At 35.8% G+C, this 23795-nt stretch overlaps 1 long non-coding RNA gene across 1 annotated transcript in view; it reads right to left on the bottom strand.

The window, feature by feature from the left end:
* The window catches only part of LOC144371694 (uncharacterized), a 638576-nt gene that overhangs the window by 297331 nt on the left and 317450 nt on the right, over nt 1-23795 (bottom strand). The gene's annotated exons all lie outside the window — the stretch shown is intronic.

The raw sequence follows: 23795 nt of genomic DNA on the forward strand, positions 1-23795 counted from the left end.
TTTAAATCAAGGATTAAGTTGGTGTAAGAATTAATCAACATACTGAATAAAGAACATTCAACAGTGTCAGTCACTTTCTATAGTGTGGCCACAAGTTCCTGTGTATGCTAATTAAATTCTTATCTATGTGTTCATCTCCATTGTACATTTTTTTCTTTTTCTCCTGGAATATTCAGATTTTTTACCTACACAAAATACTTTTCATAAATAAAACTTTTATTGATATGTTATGATGACACACAATAATGGAATTCATTATGCCATATTCAAAAGTGCAGATAGCAAAATTTGATCAATCTCATTATTCTGTAGCTTCCCTTTCCCTTCCCCTTTCCTCCTTCCTCCCCTGATCCTTGTGCTCTACTTAACTGATCTCCAAACACAAGAGTTTTATTCAGCCATAAATAAGAATGAAATATTCCCTCTTGCTGATAGTTGGAAATCATTTTAGCAACATCTGAGAGCTATTTTGGGGTATTCAACTGTTGTTAGATTCCTTATGCATGATTTTTTAAAAGGAAACAAATTTTCTGAAAAGAGATAATTCTGGTAACTTCTATTTAATGTGTATAGAGATTTTATAGCAATTATTTAAGTAATCATTAAATATAAGCCATTTTTATTATCATTGATGATGTGTGTTTATTCAGAGCACTAAGAGGAATAGGAAAAGAAATGGGAAAAGAAACCTCAGATGAAGAAGGCAGAAGAAAAGAAGAAAACAGAGAAGAGTGCAAATCTAAAAAGAAATAGGAAAGATGATCCTAGCAAAAGGTACAGCATAAACAAAGACACAAAAGAAAGAATAAGTAAGCTGCCCATGAGCTGAACAGTCTGATGAATCATAATAAATATGTTGGGTGTCAAGTGGCCATTTTTCATGTGCATATTCCTTTTAGGGAATCAAAACTTTGAAATACTACACAGAAGTTCCCCTAGAATTCTGTTTTTCTTCTTGTTGGCCCCTTTGAAAAACACAAATTCTTATTGGTTTTTGAAAGCACATTCAAGCCTTGACAGGCATACCATTAGTCCTGGTCAGTGAATTAATTGATTGCCACAGGTCCTTCTTGGACTTGAGGCCACTGGCTTCCCACTACTCTAAACAAAACTTGTAATTTCCATACACAGTAGGCTGGCAGAATCTTCCTTGGAATATACTATAGCCAGATGAGGCCTCTAAATTCCTGAGTAAAAAACAAGATGCTGCAGTGCCGAAGTCTGGCTTGGCACAAATCAGGAGCCACTTGTCAAAAAGAAACTAACTTTATTTTTAGAACTACAAACGCCAAACAAAACAGCTCCAGGGAAAAACCCTCAGAGCCCAACTGCCACCACCGGCTTCCACAAGCCTCTCTCCCCCACACCAGCCTTTTCCTCCCACAATCCTCCTCCTCTTGAGGCCGATTGGCTGGGTTGCGTGGGCAGAGCCAAAGAAGTCACCCAATGAGCAGCTCCGTGGAGGAGCCAATCAGCTAGATGTTGCTGGGGCAGCTGTGAGCCAATCATCAGCTGGCAGTCTGAAGGGCAGGGAAACAGCCCAATGAACATCACCGCAGAGGAGCCAATCAGCTAGATGTTGCTGGGGCAGTCTGAAGCTTGCTGGCAGCTGGAAGTTTGCTGGGGCCCCTTTGGCTGTGGCTCTCAACACTGCAGTGTTTGTAATGTGCCAGCTAAACCCATATATCCACCACCTCCAAAAGAGCCATACTAGACATAAGCAAAATGTGGGAATTGATCTCCCCAAAATTCAGCATTTCCTTTTAGTTTCAGCAACTTCTAAAAAAATTAACCCAATAACCTTTGGATTTTGGCTCACTGACCATTCAAAAGCCCCAAATTTTCCCCAAGAGAATAAGTTACCTATAGGGATTTCAACATATTTATTGCTGAGCGGCAGTGGGGAGGGAGAGAGAGAAAGGGAGAAACACAGAAACATACAGATACACAGGAAATGAAGGGGGAAAAAGAGAGAAAAATGGGGAATAAACTTTAAATCTGACTCACTTGAGAGGAATAAAGCAAAGAATCCAAATGAATTAACTATTTACCTCAGCTTAACACATCCTGCATAAACACTAACTCCCAGCACCTTGGTTTTCCCCTTAGAGCAGGTGGGTAAATAATAAAGGCACCTGCCAGAATAGCTATCTGATGGCTGTACATCTTCTCTCTTCTCTGTGCTCTCAGGGCTTAGTTAACCACAGACTTCGTAGAGATGAACAAACAGATTCTTGAGTGTAGAACCATCTTCAGACTCAACAGAGTTGGTACTAGCCAATATGTCAGCCAATGAAGTCTATCTTTATTACCTATAATACCTCTCTAGCCCATCTGTGCCCCCCAAATTGCCACACCACTGTGACCTGCACACTGTTCTGTCATGTAATTAAATAAAAAGTATAGAGGCTTTGGAATAAGAATACGGGTTCTTACCACCACTTACTATGTGGCCTTAGGCATGTTCTATAATCTCTCTGAACCTCAGTTTAGTAATCTACTAAGATTGTAGTAACTGCTTCATAGGCATCATTATGCCAAGTGGAAAAAGTGTTCTTAAAATGCTTAGAACAAGGCTTAGCACAGACTATGCAAAAAATAAATGGTAGCTATCACTACTGTAGCCCAGTACAATGCCCTTGACACCCCTCACCATACATATACACACACACAGAGAGAGAGAGAGAGAGAGAGAGAGAGAGAGAGAGAGAGAGAGAGAGAGAGAGAGAGAGAGAGAGAAAGAGAGAGAACAGGCATGACTTCACTGGAAAGGGCTTTATCATTCACTCAATGAACATTTAAAGAACACTGACACTGTCTTCAGCATTGCCCTGGGCATCAAGTATAGAAATTAATAAAACAAAGTGCCTGGGAGCAAGAGGTTCACATTCCAACCTGGGAATTATAATCAAATTTTGTGATAGAGAGCCACAGCCAAAATCTGAGAGTACAAGAAGCCTGATCCATTTCCATGACAGTGTGGAAGTAGGCAAAAGCCTGAGCATTATTTGAAGATGAAAACAAGAGTTAGCAGGAAGGCTATGACTTTCTATGTAGCCAGGACCCCTAAGACTTGGTACACACACATATTAATTACTAGGCTTGGGGAAGCAAAACAAATTGAGGTTACAGCTGGTAATATAGATCCTGCAGTGGCCAGATTTGATACTAGGCCAGGCAGGCTGAACCCACAGGCTTAATGTTCCTTAGTCCACTAGAACTAAGTGTGCCTGAAAACAGAGTCTACCAATGTGTAAATGAACAAATGAGGCTTAATGATAAAGACCTATAAATATATACAAAGCGATATATGAACATAGTATTAGTAAACAAATATTACTGAACATCTACTATAAACAGGGCAGTATATAGAGAATTCTAATCTGGGTATTGAGCAAACCAATGGAGCCATATCTCTGCCTTCATGGAGTTCACAGTATAGTGGGGGAAATATACATTAATTACATGAATATATGAACACTTACAGATATGGCAACTTCTAAAATCTGAACTTTCCTGGTGCTACCCAGATTCATAGATTCTATATGTGAAATCCCATTCCTGAAAAAATCTAAGTGCACAGACAAAGCAGTGATAATTTAGAGGATTACCCCTCTCTGATAACATATGTACATTTAGGAATGGCCATCTGGAGACAGCATTTACCCTAAAGGAATGGCTGTGATGGCAGCATTCCAGGCAGTGTAGCACACCAGAGGAAGCTCTATTGTTCAGGCCACCATTTAACACACCTCACAACACAGGAAGCCATCTGTTCCTACCCTACTGTTTCCTAAAGGGTTGACAGTAGAATGATCTTAGCCACGTACATCAATTGGAAAGCCTCAACATATTTTCTTGCCTTATTCTCTTCACAAATGGCAATTTTCTGTTAGGGGAACGTAATTTTATTTTCCAGTTCATTCATTTATCTGCTCATGCCTTCATATACTCAACAAACAATTAGCAAGTCATTACAATATGCCACTCACTGACTAGCATTAGGAGAAAAAAGAAAAAGACATTGTCCCTCAGCTCAGGGAGCTCACAGCCTATCAGAAGAGAAACCATTAAATACACACAAATACCAGAGAGTATGATAAATACTAGAACATAATAATCAGAGTTCTGAAGAAAAACAAAGGTAAAATATTTGACTGCCTATGGGGGAAATGAGGAGCTTAACAAAGCTGCCAGCCGGAAGCATTTGAAGAATGATAAGGCTAGATGAAGACAAAGAAATTGCATTTCAGATAGAAAGCACAGCCATCGGCAAAAGTATGTATATGAGAAATGAGATATTCTGAGTGTTTGGGTGGGAAGAGCAGGCAGCCTGGTGCCCCCAACAGCCCCAACTTGCTGGTTATATAGGCATAATTAATAACAGTAGCTTGTTTCATTCTCAAATTGTCCCATTTTGAATAATGCAATATGCAGTCACCCTGCATGTACGGACAACTGCAGGTAGTTGGAGAGGCAATGATAGAACAAAAGTTGCAGAACAGAGGCAATAAATCTGAACCAAGATAAGAGAAAACTGCTTTGAAATCCGATTTTCCATTTTTGAAATTCTAACCACAATATGGTGAGTTTCTAATCCACACAACCTAACTTCCTACCTAAATTTAAATTCTACTGAAGTTTAAATTAAATTCTATTTAAACTTGTTAAAATTTCTATTTATACTATTTATAGTTATACTAGGACCAGCTGTGCCATTTACTAACTTCGAGCCCCTGAGAATTTGTCTAAACACTCCAATTCTCACCTTCCCATCTATAAGATAGGGTTTCATTCAAACACTCAGAAATTATCTACATATTAATCATAATGTGACAAGCACCAACCTAGGATTATCCCATGACTTGTTTCCTGCCCTCAAAGAAGAATTAACCTAACAGGGGAGACATATACTACACAAAAAATTAAGAATATTGAATATGGGCTGGGGTTGTAGCTCAGTGGTAGAGTGCTTGTCCAGCATGTGTGAGGCTTGGATTTGATCCACAGCACCACATAAAGATAAATAAATAAAATGTGTCCATCTACAACTTTAAAAATATACCTAAAATATTGAATATTAAATTGAATAAGTTTACCAGTTTATTTTAGGAAGGTAGTATAACATTGATATCAAAGCTGATATCACACATACACGGACCTCCATGAAAAGTATTGACATCTCATTTATAAATAAAACTAAATGGTAAACAAAATATTCAATCAAGGGCTGGGGATATAGCTCAGTTGGTAGAGTGCTTGTGTTGCATGCACAAGGCTCTGGATTCAATCTCTAGTACCATAAAAAAAAAATCAATCAAACCCAGAAATATATTAAAAGATTAAAATTCCATAGCACCAAGTAGATTACTCAAATGTCAAAACCTTTAATATCAGCAATCCATAATATATTCTACTTTAATAAAATAATAAAAAGTATTTATATGACCATCTTATATAATTTGAATGTATCCTCCAAAATTCATCTGCTAAACATAATCACCACTATGATAATATTAAGATGTGAAGCATTTAGAGGGTAACCTCATTAGAATATGATTAGTGTCCATATAAAAGAGGTGCAAGGGGCTGCCTTTCCCTTCCCCCATGTGAAGACACAGCAAGGTGCCACCATGTGGGAAATGAAAAGCAAGCCTTCAGCAGACACTGAATATGCTGGTGCCATAACCTTGAACTTCCTAGCCTCTAGAACTGTGAGAAATGAATTTCTATAATTTAAAAATGGATCTAACCCAGTATGCACTGGTGAATGCCAGTAATCCCAGTTATTGGGGAAGGCTGAGGCAGGAGGAACTCAAGTTCAAATACAGCTGCAGCAATGTAACAAGACCCTCAATAACATAATGAGACCCTGTTTCAAATTTGTTTTTTAAAAAATAGAAGTAACAAGGAGCTAAATCAGTAGTAAAGTACCCCTTGTTCCAATGCCCAGTATAAAACAAAACAGAACAAAATTTATATCAAATTCCTCAGCCTAACATATTTTTTAATAGAAGGCAGAATAGACAGAGATGTCATCTTAATGCATATAAAATATATTTTTCAAATTCCATGTTGTATTTCTCATAAAATCTTAGTAATCTTGAAAACCAAAAGAAAATTAAATTCCCATAATAATGAAGAAACTTGATTTCAAAACTGTAGCCTACCATCACAATTAATAGTGAAACTAGAGTAGTAGTTCCTTCACAACTAGCTAGAAAAATTGTTTTGAGAATTAGAGATATTACACACACACACACACACACACACACACACACATTTACCACATGTACTGAAGCTGATTGATAATTGGGAACTGCTAGTATTATTTGGTATTATTATTATATCATAATTATTATCAAAGGTATAATATAGAGTGAATTATTAGTGGAGCAAGGCTGAAAATAGAAATAAATTCATATCATGAAGGGATTTGTGTCATACACAAGATTATTTTTTATAAATACTGGATATGTAGTTCAGTGGTAGCATGTGAAAGGCCCCCAGGTCCATATGCAGCCATTGGAAAAAAAGAAGGAAAAAGACAAAAAAGAAAGGAGGAGGAAATAAAGAGAACAAAAGAAAAAAATGATGGTGCTATATGTGAAAGAAGAGTCACAAAAGCATGTGTGTGTTTAACATATAATTTTGACTTCTGTTTGGAGATGGATTAAAAAGGAACAAGAAAAGAAGAATCTGGAAAACCAATTAATTAGTCACCACCAAATGAGCCTGAAGTAAAGAAAAATGGCTGCTTGAAATGGAGTGGTAGCACTGGACTTGAAATATATTCAGAATATACTGAGGAGGCAAAATGTCCATGATTGTCACTGAATAAGACATGGGGAGGGACTGGGGTTGTGGCTCAGTGGTAGAGCACTTGCCTAGCATGTGTGAGGCCCTGGGTTCAATCCTCAATACCACATAAAAATAAATAAATAAAATAAAGGTATTGTGTCCATCTACAACTAAAAAAAACAAGAAAGAAAATAAGTCTTTAAAAAAAAAACGACATAGCAAAAGAAGAAAAAGAATGGGAAGTATAGTTAGGCAGATTATTAAGGGCCTGAAGGCCATCTTGAGATTTATATTTATTCTAACAACATTGGGAAGCCATTAAAAAGATTTAAGCATGAACTTGATATGATTAGGTATATATTTTAGAAAGCTCTTTTTGACTGGAGGCAGAAAATAGTTTGGATAGGAACAGAAGCAAAATCAAGACAAATAGTTAGGAAACTGTTAAAATGGCCAAGGAAATGACTGACAGTCTCATTACTAAATTATGATAGGAAAGTAGTAATTTATCAAAACAAAAAATAAATTCATAGAAGGAAAGTAGATTTCAAAGAAAGAATGGGAGTTTTTTTAAAAAATATTTTTATTTTATTTTATTTATTTATGTGGTGCTGAGGATCGAACCCAATGCCTCACACATGCTAGGAGACTGCTGCACCATTGAGCTACCGCCCCAGCACTGGGAGTTCTGTTTTGAAGATACTATATTTGAGATATCCAAAAGAAGAAATTCCGTAGACAAATACACACATACACACACACACACCTCAGTCCAAAAGCTAGGATGAAGATAGAGAGTAAGTTTACCATAGACAGTTAAATGAAACTGTCTACAGTAAACAGAGTAATTTCTAGAGTACAAAGGCAGATCAATGAGGGACTGAGGTTATGGCTCAGTGGTAGAGTGCTTGCCTCCCACATGTGAGGCCCTGGGTTCAATCCTCAGCACCACATATAAATAAACAAATAAAATAAAGGTATTGTGTCCATCTATGACTAAAATATATATATTTTTAAAAAGGCAGAGGGGCTGGGGCTGTAGCTCAGTGGTAGAGTGCCTGCCTCGTGTGTGTGAGGCACTGGGTTTGATCCTCAGCACCATATAAAAATAAATAGATAAAGATTTTTTTAAAAGGCAGACCAATGAGACAATATTGCTTTGTGTTGATAGGGAAAAAAAGTGTTATACCTCTCTATACATAAAAATATTTCATAGTTTGATTGTTTAATTAATCTCCCTTAGAAAGACAGAGAATGAAGAAGGCCCAATAGATGATCATCCATGCAAACAGATTATATAGGAAATTTCAAAAGGAATGTGCCATGGTGGCATTGTACACATACAACCTGTTTCCCAAAGCTCCCAGGTCAAATTTTACTAGTCTTTATGCTTTCCTCATTATGAACAGTGTTGATGCTCTTAGAAGGTTGTGAAAGTTAAATGCATAGATATATAGCTTGCTGGATTACAGAGCCAGGACAATAATTACGATTTTCTAACCCCTCCAGAGTAGCAGCCACACGCATTTCTAATTGATTGGCTGAACAAATTTAGAATTTGACAGAAGGTATTCTCTTCATCTCTCAAGATTCCCAATCCTGCCCCAGACAATTGACATCCTGCATCCATGTACTAAAATCACAATAGGCAACGGAAATCATGTTGTCTTTGGATGGCACTAATGAAAATCATATAGGATAAGGGGTTGCTATTGTCAATGAGGAGCTGAATGAATAAAGGCAAGACAGGTCAAATGTCCAAAAGCATGGCCCACGTCTAATAAAACATTGAGAAGCTTCAATAAATGAAACATTTAGTATTAAAGAAGCATTCAATCATGGGTACAAATAGGCAGAATGAAAATAGCCTATAGAAATATAGAAGTAGTTGGTGAAAAAAAAAGGAGTTTCTAAAATTGGTGAAGAAAAGATAGATTATTCAACAAATGAGCTTATATCAACTGGTTCATTATTTAAAGTTTAAGAAAGTTTCTGTCCTTACCTTATTCCTAAAGTCAAAATAAAATATACCAAATTGAAATACTTAAAATGCAAATAATGAAATAATATAAGTTCAAGAACAGATTCCATCTTCAGAAATATAGAGTACTCATACATTTTGCTCTTCTTTCTCATGAATACAAGTAAAATCCCTTGGTATTATGTATAATAAGAAAACTCTGAAAGAGAAGCCAGATGAGCTAGGAACTTTGGAAATCTAGGAAAAAGAAGGTAATTGCTTCAAGAATCACACACTTGAAAAATGAATAAGCCAACAACTCAGAAACACCAACAGAGAGACAAAAAGTACCTACCCTCTGTCATCTAAGGCAGCCTAGCAAGATAGAAAATAAAATTTGGAAAACAACTGCTCTATTTCAGTCAAACTCCAAACTTATCCCTGGCTCCTCTCCGTCTTTCTCTCTGCTTCCTGGCTGCCATAAACTGAGCAGCTTTCCTCTATCATACCCTTCTGCCATGATGTTTTCCCTCACTTAGAGCCAGAGCAATGGAGTTGGCCTACCATGAACTGAACCTCTGCAACTGTGAGCCCAAAATAAACCTTTCCTTCTCTAAGTTGTTCTACTCAGGTATTTTGGTCACAGCAATGAAGAGCTTACTGACATACTGGTCTTCGTCTCTTAATGTCCTTAAGCAGTCTTCTTTCTATACCTATCTGTCCAAAATTTCTTTTTTTATAAGGACTCTAGTCATTTTCAATTATAGTCTACTATAAATACTCCATTAAAACTTAGATACCCCTTTAAAGAATTTCTCTCTAAATATAGTCACATTCTGAAGTACTAGGGGTTATTACTTCACTTATTTATTTCAGGGGTACATAGTTCAACTTATAACATGGTTGAAGTACAAATTATAACAATGATTTTCACCTAATATTGGTAATAAGAAAAGATGTCTGCTCTCACAACATTAATCAACACAGTACTAAAACTTCTAGCCAGTGCAATAAGACAAAAGAGGAACTAAAACACATGCAGATGGGAAAGGAAAAAATAAACCTATCCCTGGTTTACAAATATGATAGAAAATTACAAAGATTGTCCAGAAGAAACCTAGAACTAATAAAGGAGTTTAGGAAGAACATAAGATATGCACTAATATTCAACATATGGAAATCAAGGTTAAAATATGATAACATTTATAATTGCTCAAAAATGAAATATTTACGTAATTAGCAAATAATAAAATAAATGATTTATATTCTGAGAACTTCAAAATACTTATACATAGTAAAGAAATCAACCCTCACTAAATACCAGACCAGGCAACTTAAACAACAAAAACTTATTTCTCACATTATATATTATGCATAGTTATATCTAACATTTATCGAATATATAATACATTATATACAAATTATATACATCTAGTTTATATATCTGCTTTATTAAGCTATTTAAGACATGTAAATATATAAAAAGAAATCTTAAAACTTGATATGAAAAGAAAAGTAAGCAAAGAAACAGTCCAATTAGAAAATTAGGAAAAGCACATGAAATATATCTAACATAACTACCATCAGAGAAATGAAAATTTAAACTACAATGTGATATCACTACACACTTCAGAGAATGGCTCAAATTAAATAATTACAACATTAAATGCGAGAGAAAATATGGAGAAACTGATTCACTCATACATAGCGTATGCAAACATTAAATGGAAAGCCACTCTGGGAAAGCTTGGGGGTTTATTAAAAACCTAGGAGGCTGGGGCTATAGCTCAGTGACAGAACACTTGCCTAGCACACATGAGGCACTGGGTTTAACCCTCAGTACCACATAAAAATAAATAAAATAAAGGCATGCTGTCCATCTTAAAAAAAAAAAAAAACCTAATGATGTAGCTATTGTATGACCTGGCAATTACAGTTCTGGGCATTTATCAATAGAAAATAAAAAAAAAAACTTACAGACCTGTACATAATATTCATAGCAGCTTTATTTATAATAGCCACAAACTAGAATCAGCCTAGATGTCCTTCAACTAATAAATGATTAAACTGTTGCATATTCATACCATGGGATATTACTTAGAAATAAAAAGAATATTGACTGTCAGATGGAATTACTAGAACTCCAAACAGTGGTATCCTTTGGAGAAAGACTCAAGGGGTAGGGTGACAGAGTTTATTTTTTCTGATTTATCTCAAATTTCAAACCTTTTACATATATTGCCATGTTTAGGCCAATAGGATTTACCTAGGAAGGGAATTAAATATTACATGTGAGGAAACAGGGAACAGAGGAAAGGGAGGAAGGAGGAAAGAAAAATAAAAGAGAAGGAGAAGAGAGAATATACTTCAAAGTCAGACAGACCTGGAATTGAACATCAGCTCTGTCAATTTCTTCTTGCTAGATCTTAGCAAATCACCTAACCTATCTGTATGCATTTCCTTATCTGGAAATAGAGTTAATAATACTACCTGAATCATTAGATCCTTATAAGGATTCAATGAAAAACTTATGCTGCTTGGCACATGGCAAGCCTGCAATAGATATGAGGTTTTTTATTATCATTATTATTAACTTGAAGACAAAAATAATCATGATTTTCTATTTTTAAAATAATTAAAACCTACTAATTGTACAAATTAATGTGTTTTACTGTGGCATTTCCACATATGCATATATAAAGCTTTGTTCATGTCTGAGGAAAGACTTCATTTGGATGAGTCAGTTCAATAGCCAGAGAACACAATGAGGTGGGAAAGACAGAGACTACCATAGCCAGCAATTGGCAGATAAACTGAGTAAGAAAAGTCTACAATATAAGTTCTGTTCTATGTCTTAGAGTTTTTGAAATACAATAATTTTTTAAAAACATCTTTATAGACCTGTAGTTCTCATAACATAAAATTCAGTCTTTTAATCTACACAATCAAGGACTTTTTAGTATATTCATTAGGTCATACAACCATCACCACTAACTTCATAATAGTTTCATCATCATAAAAAGAAACCTAATATCTTTCAGCAATTACTCTTAACTCCCTCACCCTTCCTCACCTAACAGAGGTAGAATCAATAGGACTTCATAAGCGATTGGATAGGGAGAGGGAAATAATTTCCACTTTTCTGATGTAAGCAATTCTTTGGATGGTCATACCATTATTGAGACATTAAAAACAAGAGAAATGAGGACTTATGAAAAGAAGATGAGTTCAGCTTTCAGTTGCCTTTGAAAGATCCAAGTTGAGCTCTTAGAGAGACACTAGAGACGAGTATGACACTCAAGAAAAGAGATAGAAGCTGAAGGTAAATATTCCAGAATTATCTAAATCTAACTAAAGCTATTGGGACAGATGCAATTGAGACACTGTGTGGAGTGGGAAAGAGGCCTAGAATGGGGGAAATTACACATAAGAGACAGACAGAAAGGAAGACAACAAAGATAAAGAATTAACAGGAGTAGAAAGTTAACAAGGAGAAGTGTCAGCAATGTCAGGAAAAGAGTTTTGAGAAGGGAATAGCCAGCAATGTCTATTGTCTCTAAAAGTTAAGTGAAACAAACATAGAAGTATTCACTGGACGTTGTACAAGGAGGGCAGTAAAAACAAACTTAGAGGAGTGACAATGATGAGTGCCTTATTTATGTACATTGAGGATAAAAGTATAGAGAGTAAATACAGTTAACTCATTCAACAAGTATGGATGGTAAGAGGAGAATAATACAGGGCACTTACTAGAAAGTGTTATGGGTTGAACTATGTCCCTCTGAAAAGATTTGTTGAAGTCCTAACAAGCATCACCTCATAATGTGACCTCAATTGAGATGAAATCATAATACAGTAGTATTAACCCAATACGATGGTATTATTGTTAATTTTAGGTGTCAAGTTGACTATTAAAGAATACCAAGAACCCTCAAAAAAGCATTATTTGGGGTATGTCTGTGAATATGTTTCCAGAGTATAATACATGAGTCTGAGTGACTAGGTTGTCCTTCAAAGTAGGAGCACACCATCCAGTCAGTTGTTGTCTGAGAGAGAAGAAAAATTGGGTCTTTTATCCCTTTAAAAAAATGAGGCATGCCCCACACATACACCTCAGGCATCAGGATTTCAGGCTGGTAAAACTCTGAACTCCAGTACTCAAACCAGTGGCTCCCTTCCTGACAACTCAAGCTTTCAACCTAAAACTAAGAATACACCATTGGATTCCCAGGTTCTGATGCTTTTACACTTACAAAGTCATACTACCAGCAACCCAGCATCTCCAGCCTGCAGAAAATCTATACTGGATCCTTAGCCACCATAATAACATGGGCCAATTTGCTTCTCAATTATCTATATTCATGTCCTATTAGTTCTACCTTTCTGGAAAGACATGATAATACAGATAGGTATTCCTAAAGAAAGTAAAACTGCCACTGGAAGACAGAGATAAAAAGAATGGCATGGGTTAACAGAGGCAGAGATCACAGTGATGCAACTATAAAAAGACCAACTATAAAAAGACCTAATTTCCAGAAATTAGGAAGAGGAAACGATGGATTCTACCCAGACTCTGAAGGAACATAACCCTGGTGATATCTTGATTTCAGATTTCCCACCTCCAGGACTGGGTGAGAATAAATTTTTATTGTTTTAAGCCACCCAGTTTGTGGCACTTTGTTATGACCACTGCAGCAAAGAAGAAAGTTTTATTGTTTGTTTTAAAAGTTGGGAGAAATTTAAGCATGCTTAAAAAATTGATAGGAATAGGGCAGTCTAGAAGATGAAGGTAAAAACAAACTGAAGACCAGAAAGTATGAAAAAGATTTTCTAAATGTTCAACATTTCCTTTCCCTCTTGGACATGCAGAAAGACTGCATTTCCCAGCCATCTGGGTAACTATAAGTGACCTTGTGTGGGGTTCTGATCCTTAGAACCTAGAACTAGAAGTACCATTTTCAGATCTGGCCCATACAATCACCCTAAATGGTATTTTCTCCCTCACCTCATCATATAGCTGGATATTGATACTTAGGGTAATATGTTGAAGATAAGACAGTCTCCATTATTCTGAGTACACAAGAAACAGAATAATTTGTGTTCCCACTCCATGTTTCCCAGGGGATTTGAGCTGAGCAAGAAACAAGTATGTTATTTCCTAGGTTTATCTAAATGCCTGAACTGAGAAGTGATGGATGATGAAGCACAAATGGATAACTTAACCTTTCAATAAGGCAGAAAATTATTTTTGCTAAACCATTCCAAGTTCTTAGCTGGAGCTCTAAAACATAAAACAGGTTAAAACAGAAAATCAAACAAATACATGTAAGTTTTACATGAAATGACCCCAAAGAAGCATCTAAACCTGAGAATGTTTTTTAGTCTAGAGTTGATGAAGTAGGAGAAGTTGTAGAAAAATCTGGTAAGACAAAAAGAGGTATGATCTTAGAGTAGTAAATTGGAATAAACACCAAAGGCTATTCATTCATATTTCTGCTGATGTCCATATATTTTCAAAGATAATAATACTCCTTTGGTCCAGGGATAGTGAGGGTGTCTCTTACATGAGGTTATTGTGACCTACTTCAAGACAAGATCAAAAAACAACTATTTTCATCTGCCATTTCACAAATTTTTTCAGATTAAAACTGTCACTATGCCCAAGTATCATATTTTAGGGTAGTGCTTCCTGATCCCTGGCAACATTAAAAGGAACACTTCTACCATAACAGATATAGGAAAATGTGGATGCAAAGGCAAGTTTGTGGGTTTAGAAATGCAAGTTCAAGGAATTCACATGGGCTTTGCCCTCATGAAAGGATCAATGTTGTTGTCTCAAGAGTAGGTTAGTGGGGCTGGGGATATAGCTCAGTTGGTAGAGTGTTTGTCTCACATGCATAAAGTCCTGGGTGCAATCCCCAGCACCAAAAAAAAAAAAAAACACTAAAGAGTAGGTTAGTTATTATGAGAGCAGGCTTGTTATAAACGTAAATTGGCAACTCAGAAGAATGAGGCAGAAGGCTCACGTGTTTGTAGTCAGTCAAAGCAAGTTCATGAGACCATATGTCTAAATAAAAAATAAAAGGAGTGGGGATGTGGCTCAGTGGTTGAGTGCCCCTGGGTTCAATCCTCACCACCTCCCCTCCCCAAAAAAATACATGTGAGTTGGGGCCCCTCTTGCTCTCATTCTTGTTTGCTCACATACTCCTTTGCCACTTTATGACTTCTGCCATATTACAATGTAGAACCAAAGGCCTTCACCAGACGTGGTTCCTCTTTCTTGGATATTTTAGCCTCCAGAATTATGAGCCAAATAAATTTCTGTTCCACATAATATGCCAAGTCAATGGTATCCTGTTATAACAGCAGGAAAATTACAAATAGGTTTGGAATCTAGAAGCAGCTTGGCCAATACCAGCAAATGGCAAATCTTTTCATAGGCAGATCCTTTCTATATGTTCACTTATACAGGACATGATCTTGCATGCCAAGTACAAGCACTAAGTTAACAAAGTTACCAAAAAGAGTTTTCATGCATCACATATGTCCCAATAGCCACAAGGCTTTGCAGAATGTTGCTGCAGCATAAGCTGATTGCACCATAGTGGTGGTTTAACTCAAAGGCAGCTACTGCAAACTGCAGTACAAGGGAATCTGATGAGAATGCAACCTCAGCTATATGGACTCTCTAGCTTCAAGTTCTGTCTCTGAGCACCAAGTTACAAGTGGGGCTAGTTGTTCTTGATAGGAACCTTAAATGTAAAGAAAAGCTTTAATACCCTTTTTTCCTCTGAATACCTTTATACAAATCTGTCAACAAAATTGTAAGGTCTTCTTGAATCAACATTGGTATATCAAGATGAGTACAGGTTTGATAATGTCCTAGATTTGAATTTAAATTCCAGTTATTCATTAGATATATGGCCTGAGCCCCATTACAAAACTTTAAAGTCTTACTATTTCCTCTATATCAACTATCCACAGTAATTTCTGAAGATTTAATGGGACCACATGTGTTACATACTCACAAGAACCCTTTCTTTTCCTCCATACATTTGCAGTCACTCTGGAGGTAATAGAAGTCTTAATTATACCAGCCCCATTCAGAGGAATTTCACTGCCTTTGATCCTAAAAATACTATCTTCAACTCTTATCTAATCTAACCCAGTCTTCTAGGACTTGACAACTTGGTGATGTTTATAGACTTAAACCGCAGGTGTCTCTAAGCCTTTACCTTTCTAGATAGATATCCTAATTTTTAAACACATATAAATTCTTTAGTTTAAACAAAACTTGAAGAATGGTTTCTTGGGACATAATCCAGCTTCAGTTATTTCAACAAAGCTATACATAATTGCCACCCTATAAAGGAATCTCAGGTCCTTGGTGGGAACCTTTTTATTCCCAGCCCTGGGTATTTGCATTTAGAATATTTGCTGTTACACCAGAAGAAAAAAAATGGGTTAAAAAAAGAAAAAGTTTGTCTTACAAGATACATTTTAAAGCTCTGAAAAAAGGAATTAACAAAATAAATCACAACAGAATTACTGAGAAATGGAAAAAACCAACACCCTCCAGGAGTTAAAATCTCTGTCCCTTCTTGAACCATCTGCTAAATAAATGGTTTCTACTGCATAACATCAGGAGACACATTACAGCTAAAGGATTCCAATATCTGCATTGAACTGATAACACATATCTCTATAATGTGGGGGAAAAGTAATAAGTATGGCTGTGTATCCCTATTTCCACCATCTCTTCTGGGGAAGATAACTTTTTACGCAAACTCATTTTTCACTTCCACCACATTGTCTTCCTTTTCCAAACAGGATATAAAATGATTTCACAGGCACCTCTCAAAATGAACACTGAGAAAAGCTTCCCTTCACACAAAAGCCTATCCACCTCTTAAAAGACTCTAAAATTAGAAAGGCATTCTCTTTCACAAAAATGGAAGCAATGCTGCTAACCCACTTTGCACAATTCTTCAAGGCAGGCATAACTACCTTTCCTCAGCTTCCTTGAGCTATGACATTCTGCAAAATGCATCAGGCTACCAAGCCTCTAATTGGCCCCTTGGAAAGTCCATTTGCTCACCATTAACGTTAGGCCTTAGAATGATTCAGTCCTTTCAGGAGTTTCTTATCAGAAGGCAGTATGTTCTATTTCCTTGACTAGTTTGTCTGAACAATGTCAGCTATGTCTTGGGAAATTGAGAATTCTCCTTTCCTATTTCAACTGGGTCATTTTTAATTTCTCTAGTGCATTTAAGTCATATCCAAAAATTTGGCTGGAGAGGCAGTTCTGTGTAGTGGGTAAAGCGCTGACCTATGAGACACACAGTGGACTTCCAGTCCAAGTCCTTTGCTTCCTAAGCCCACGGCCATGGAGAGTAGTTTCATATTTGAGTTTCCTCAACTCCAAATGAAAACAACACACAGTATTGGGGCTACCTCACAGGGTAATGGTAAGAAATCAAATGAAAACATGTGACATTGATAAGTGACATTTGCCAAATATTTATAGTTTTCAGAAAGCTATTTAATTCAGTAAGAGCATTTTGAAGATTGTGAAGGGTTGTGTAGGCCTTATAATGAGCACACATGTGTCTCTCATATCAGGCCCCAAAAGCATAGAAAAACTCTTAAATAATTCCAGCATTTGTTCTAATTTATACTTAACCCCACTTATTGTGTTATTTTCACTTCAAATATACTTAAGGAAGGTTAAAATAAAAAAAAACTATACCTTTTCCTGAGAAGAAAGCTACATTAAAATCTAGCCATTAATTTACAGGTAAATGGACAGAGTTGGAGAATCTCATGCTAAGCAATGTAAGCCAATCCCAAAAAACCAAAGTCCAAATGTTTTCTCTGATAAGTGGATGTTGATACATAATGCACAGGGGTGGGGGGGGGAGATTGGAGGAACTCTGGATGGAGCAGAAGGAAGGGAGGGGAGGGACAGGAGGGGAGGGGTAGTATGTGGGGGCAGAGTTGGTAGAATGAGATGGACATTATTATCCTATGTATGGGTATGATTGCACAAATGGTGTGACTCTATATCATGTACAACCAAAGAAATGAAAAGTTGTGCTCCGTTTGTGTAAAAAATAAAAAATAAAATAATAAAAAGAAAAAAATCTAATCTTTAAAACAGCTCACATTCTATATACTAGTTCATTTTTGTTGTTTTTAAAATATTTTATTGGTGAATTATAATTATATACAACAATAGGCTTTACTTTGATATATTCTTATCTGGACTTAGCATAATTTAGTCTCGATGTTTCATTTTACATATTTATTGTTTTATTCAATTGTAGCTCAAACAGACTTTATGGCATAATTTATAGATTAAATCATGCCCAAAAATGTAAGTATAGCCTGGTGCACACATTCCTGTAATCCCAGAGGCTGAAACAGGAGAATAGGGAGTTCAAAGCCAGCCTTAGCAAAAGAGACATGCTAAGCAACTCAGTGAGACCCTGTCTCTAAATAAAATATAAAATACGGCTGGGAATGTGGCTCAGTGGTTATGTGCCCCTGAGTTCAATCCCTGGTACTTTCCCCCCAAAAATGTAAATCTAACTTTTTACTGTGTAGTTAAGAACAGTATTAATAATTATAAAGGTGTTATATTTCCTGTCCCACCTCCAAACACCACCACCATAACCCCACATACATACAAACACACAAATACTTCTCTAAGGTATGACCACATGACTATCTTTGATCAACGATGTATGAACAAAAGCAACATATGTCACTTTGTGGAAGTTTTAAAGAATCACTGCATAATATATCACATGCTTTTCTTCTGTGAAGGTGACCAGCATTGCTGGTGATGGCAGTTACTTTATCAGCTCATAAGTCAACCATAAATATGTAGGAAGAACATAAAATGAACATTTGTAACTTTAAGCCTTATACTTCAGGAGTTTTTTTTTTGGGGGGGGTGGACAGTACTAGGGATTGAACTCAGGGGCACTCAACTACTGAGTCACACCCTCAGCTCAATTTTTATTTTAGGTAGAGACAGTGTCTCACTGAGTTCCTTAACACCTTGCTTTATGCTGAGGCTGGCTTTGAACTCGCAATCTTTCTGCCTCAGCTTCCTGAGCCATTGGGATTATAGCTGTGCACCACTGCACCTGGCCATTTCAAGATTTTTTATTCCTTCAACATAACAGTTCATACTGAATAATATAGACTTACAAATTTAAACTCTGACATCAAAGCAATCAATATTAAGTACTAGTTTAGATGTACAATTCTTAAGTAAGACAGAGAACCTCACTGAATCTTGGTTTCCTCATTTCGGAAGAGGGCAAAAAACACTACCTACCTCATGGGAAGTAACGTATGTCTATGAAAAGTATCTGTCCCTCAGTAGGTGTGCATTCATTATCACGGGAGTCTTATAATAATACTTAGAGGTAAAAATAACACTATTACTCTATGGAAGATAACAAAAATAAAGGCCAATAAAGAAAATATATATTTGTCTTAAACATAGTTATAGAGATTGTTGTTACTGGCAAAAAACTGTAAGAGAAACCTCCTAATACCAAACACAACGCTGGATGTTAAACTATAAGTTACCACCTGAATTTAAAATAACTATTTTAGGGGAAAGGCTCACTATTTAAGGGTTCCTAACCCCCAGGGGTACATAATAGCAAGAATAAAAGTCTGTGATCTCCTTTACCACTTCCAACAGCCTAATGGATATCATATATTTCCTGTACAAAAATACTACATAATTTTTTAAAAATATTATATTTCTTATCTTTGGCAGCAATTATGCCAACTCATTTTGGAAAAATTGGTTATAAAATGGTATTCAGAAATCCAAATCCATAATATTTGTCCTTTCAATTAATCAAAATGAGAACATTTAGTGATTTAATAAATGATTTTTATGATATTTAAAATGTTCAAACCCTAATAAATATTGGGGAAATGGAGATGTGGACCATAATGGGAAATAATAAAAGGCATGCTTGACAGTGTAAAAGTTGTACACATCTATTTTTTAAACAATTTAAAATGTAACTCACCACAGAATTCAAAATTTTAATGTGTGCAACTTAGTGGATTTTAGCATACTCAAAGTGTTGGGCATCCATAATCGCTATCTAAACTCAAAATAGTTTCATGATCCTAAGGAAAAAGAAACAGCAATTATCAAACACTCATCTGCTTCCTATTTACCTATTTTAGATATTTCACATCAAATGAAATAATATACAGTCTTTTGGGTGTGGCTTCTTTCACTTGTCACATTCTCAAAATACAGCTATGTTGTAGCATGTGTCAATACTTCATTCTTTTTAATGACCAACTAATATTCCATTGTAGGAATATACATTTTGTTTATGAATTTAAGAGTTGGTGAACATTTGGGTTATTTCCCACTTTAGGTCTATTATCAATAATGCTGCTATGAATATTCATGTGTAAGTTTTTATATGGACATATATTTTTGTTTCTCCTAAGAATATGCCTCAGAGTAGAAATGATTGATCATATGGAACCTCTAACTATTTGAGGAACTGCCAAACTGTTTTACAGAACAGTTGCACCAGTCTGTTTTCAACAGCAATGCATGAAGGTTCCATTACCTGCATATCCTTCACCAACACTTGTTCTCACCTGTTTTCCACATTGCTGAGGGCTGAAATCAATTCTGTGAGCTATGAGTTAAAAAATATTTTAATATAAATTCTGAATTATAAAACTTAAGACAGCTTTCAGAATCAAATAGTAAAAGAAAACTTACAAGTTATTAAACATGAATGTCATTGACTTTCTTGTCAGTAGAAAATTTTTAACAGTGTATGTATTTCCATAGATCCAATAAATGAAATATCCAAACACTTGTTGGCTTGAATTTTATTTACAGCCTGTGTTACTCCAAAAGATTTTGAAGGAACTACACAAACTGATTTGAGTGATAATGAGCAAAAAAGATTTAAGTGATGGAAAAAAATCAAGGTTAAAATGAAGGCAGAATTAAAGTTAGAATACAAAAGTGTATATAAATAAACAACTGCTATCATGGTTCAGATGTGAGGAATCCTTCAAAAGCTCACGTGTGAGACAATACAAGAAGGCTTAGAGATGAAATGTTTGGGTTATAAGAGCCTTAACCTAATCCTTGTGTTAATCCCTGGTAGAGATTTAAGTGGTGACTGTAGGCTGATAGGTTGTGGCTGGAAGGGTTGGGTCACTGGGGGCATGTGTGCCTTTGGGATTTATATTTGGTGAGCTCTTAGTCTGCCTCATCTTAGGCCCCAAGGAATGAAGTCAGCCATCTATGGACTCAGACCTCTGAATCCATAAATCCCCAAATAAACTTATCCTTCTCTAATTGTTCTTGTCAGGTCTTTTGGTTGCAGCAGAGAAAAAGCCAACTAAAACAACTATCAAAAGTAGGTCACAAATACAAAATTTGAAAGTTAAATAAAAGAGGAATACACATGAATTTTACAAAGTTGTACTTTCTATAAGATAACTGCATATTAATCACCCAGAAGAAATAAAGCTTTTCCTGATGCTACAATTCAAAGAAAAAAGAATTCTCTGTAGATTTTAATAGAGAGACACGAGCTAGGTAGTGAAACTGCTCCCTACTATTTTATGGAGCTGTTTCATCAAAATCACTGGATGGTTTGTTAAGAAGATCTATTTCTAGCTGGGTGCCAAGGCATATGCCTATAATCCCAGCATCTTGGTAGCCTGAGTCAGGAGGATCACAAGTTCATCCTCAGCAAATTAGTGAAAATCTCAGCATCTTGTGATACCTGTCTCCAAAAAAATTTTTTAAAGGGGTGTGGGGCTAAGGATATAGCTCATTGATAAAATGTCCCTGGGTTCAATCTCTAGTACCCTACTACCACCAAAATCTAGGTATTCCCTCAGATCTGTAGTTTAAAAGCACTTCAAATTATTCTGCTGTGCAATTAGGCCATGAAACCACCTGTGTAATGTATAATATTCTCAGTTGTATCTAACAATAAATAAAATATGGATTTCAACAGCTGCTTTTCATAGTGCTTCTCAATGTAAGTAAATGAAGCATGAAACTAAAGCATACTCTGGGAAACAATTAGCCAGCCAAAGCTTGCAGATCAAATACACAACTTTTCCATAAAATACATTGTGTATCCCAGAAAAGTTCTCATTCACACAAACCTAAAATTACATGTAAAGTTTAAGAGAGTGCAGAGACTTCCTGAAGCCCAGCCTTGGTTGAACTCTAAATAAGAAGCCCTGATCTAAACCACGGCTTCTCAAATTTTCATGTGTGTATATACTACCTAAAGAATCCTGTTTAACGCAGATTCTGATACAGTAAATCTGGAACAGGGCCCAAGATTCTTCATTTCATACATAACCCCAAGTATTTCTAATAATGTTGGACCTCAAATTTTTTTTCAAAGAAATGACTGTAAGGAACTGTTTATTTTTCAGGCACTCCTCCATAAATATTTTGTCTTACCATTGAACTTTTGCAAAAAAGGTTGATGCTACATTCTTAGGGAAACACCTGGACTGCAGCTATCTGTTTCTACCAAATATTTGATTACTTTTTCATGCCTATATAAATGACAGAGAGTTTTCAGAGCAACAAAATGTTGTGTGTGTGTGTGTCTCTCTCTCTCTCCCCCCCCTTTCTCCCTCTCTCCCCCTCCCTCCCTTTTAACTAATTCACTTCCATGTACTCTCCTTCCCTGAAGCAGAGTAGCTATGGTACACTTATGTAATATACAACCAGTACATTTACATGAGCAGTGATGCTATTACCAAGAAGCTCAGTGGTGTGCAATACACTTATATATTTAACCTATCTGCTGTCATGTCTATTTTCTCCACAAGCCAAGGCCATCACACAGCAGTGTACACGTCAACTAATTTTACTTTACTGTAGTTACTAATAATTTTGGCAGTAATGATTTATAAATATATATATGTGTGTGTATATACATATATATATTTATATTTATATATATATTTAGTTGCAGTTGAACACAATATCTTTATTTTATTTATTTACTTTTTTATGTGGTGCTGAGGATCAAACCTAGTGCCTCGCACATGCTAAGTAAGTGCTCTACTACTGAGCCACAACCCCAGCTCCCCCAGCAGTAATGATTTTTTTAGTAGTTGTCTACAGATTTTTTCATAGTTGAAGTAAAATACATGAAAAATTGTTCATCCCACATTATTTCCCTGCAAACAACCTAGTACAAATCTTCTACAGAAATATACATTTTGCTTAATTATCTTACTTTGAGGTTCATTTGTTTGGGATATCTCAGAGGGATGAAAATGAGTCCTAATTCACAACACACTATCAAAATAGGTCAATGTGTGGTACTCTTATATTTACACATTTACTTATTACCAATATAATAAAATATTTAATCCCACTTACTCAATCTGAGAACTAAAACACTACTAATAACCTTACATATCTGCTCCTCCATATCCAATCCTCCTGTCCCACCTTTGAAACCAATCACCATCTATGATTTTATGTTTATGTTTACCATTTCCTTGCTTTTTCTTTAATTTTATTGTGTTTGTGTATGTGTCTGTGTGTATGTATAGATATACTTAAGCAATATAATATTTGGTTTTGCTTGGACTTACATTTTTATAAAGGGTATAATTCTATATGGATTATCTTTTGGGACTTATTTTTTTACTTTTATAAATATTGATCCAAGATGTTAGGATTTATAATGTTCAATCATGTCAACATACCACAATTTATCTACCCATCCTCCTGTTATGACAAGTATTTCTAATGTTTGTTGCTATAATAAATGGTGTTATGAATATTTGTATTGTTCAAGTTTTTTAATATATATTTTTGTTGTTGACAGACTTTTATTTTATTTAATTATTTATTTATTTACATTTTTATTTATATGCAGTGCTGAGAATCGAACCCAGTGCCTCACACATGCTAGGTAAGTGCTCAACCACTGGGCTACAACCCCAGCCCAGTTGCTCAATTCTT

Source organism: Ictidomys tridecemlineatus, chromosome X (genome assembly GCF_052094955.1).
Source record: "Ictidomys tridecemlineatus isolate mIctTri1 chromosome X, mIctTri1.hap1, whole genome shotgun sequence".
Lineage (NCBI taxonomy): Eukaryota > Metazoa > Chordata > Mammalia > Rodentia > Sciuridae > Ictidomys > Ictidomys tridecemlineatus.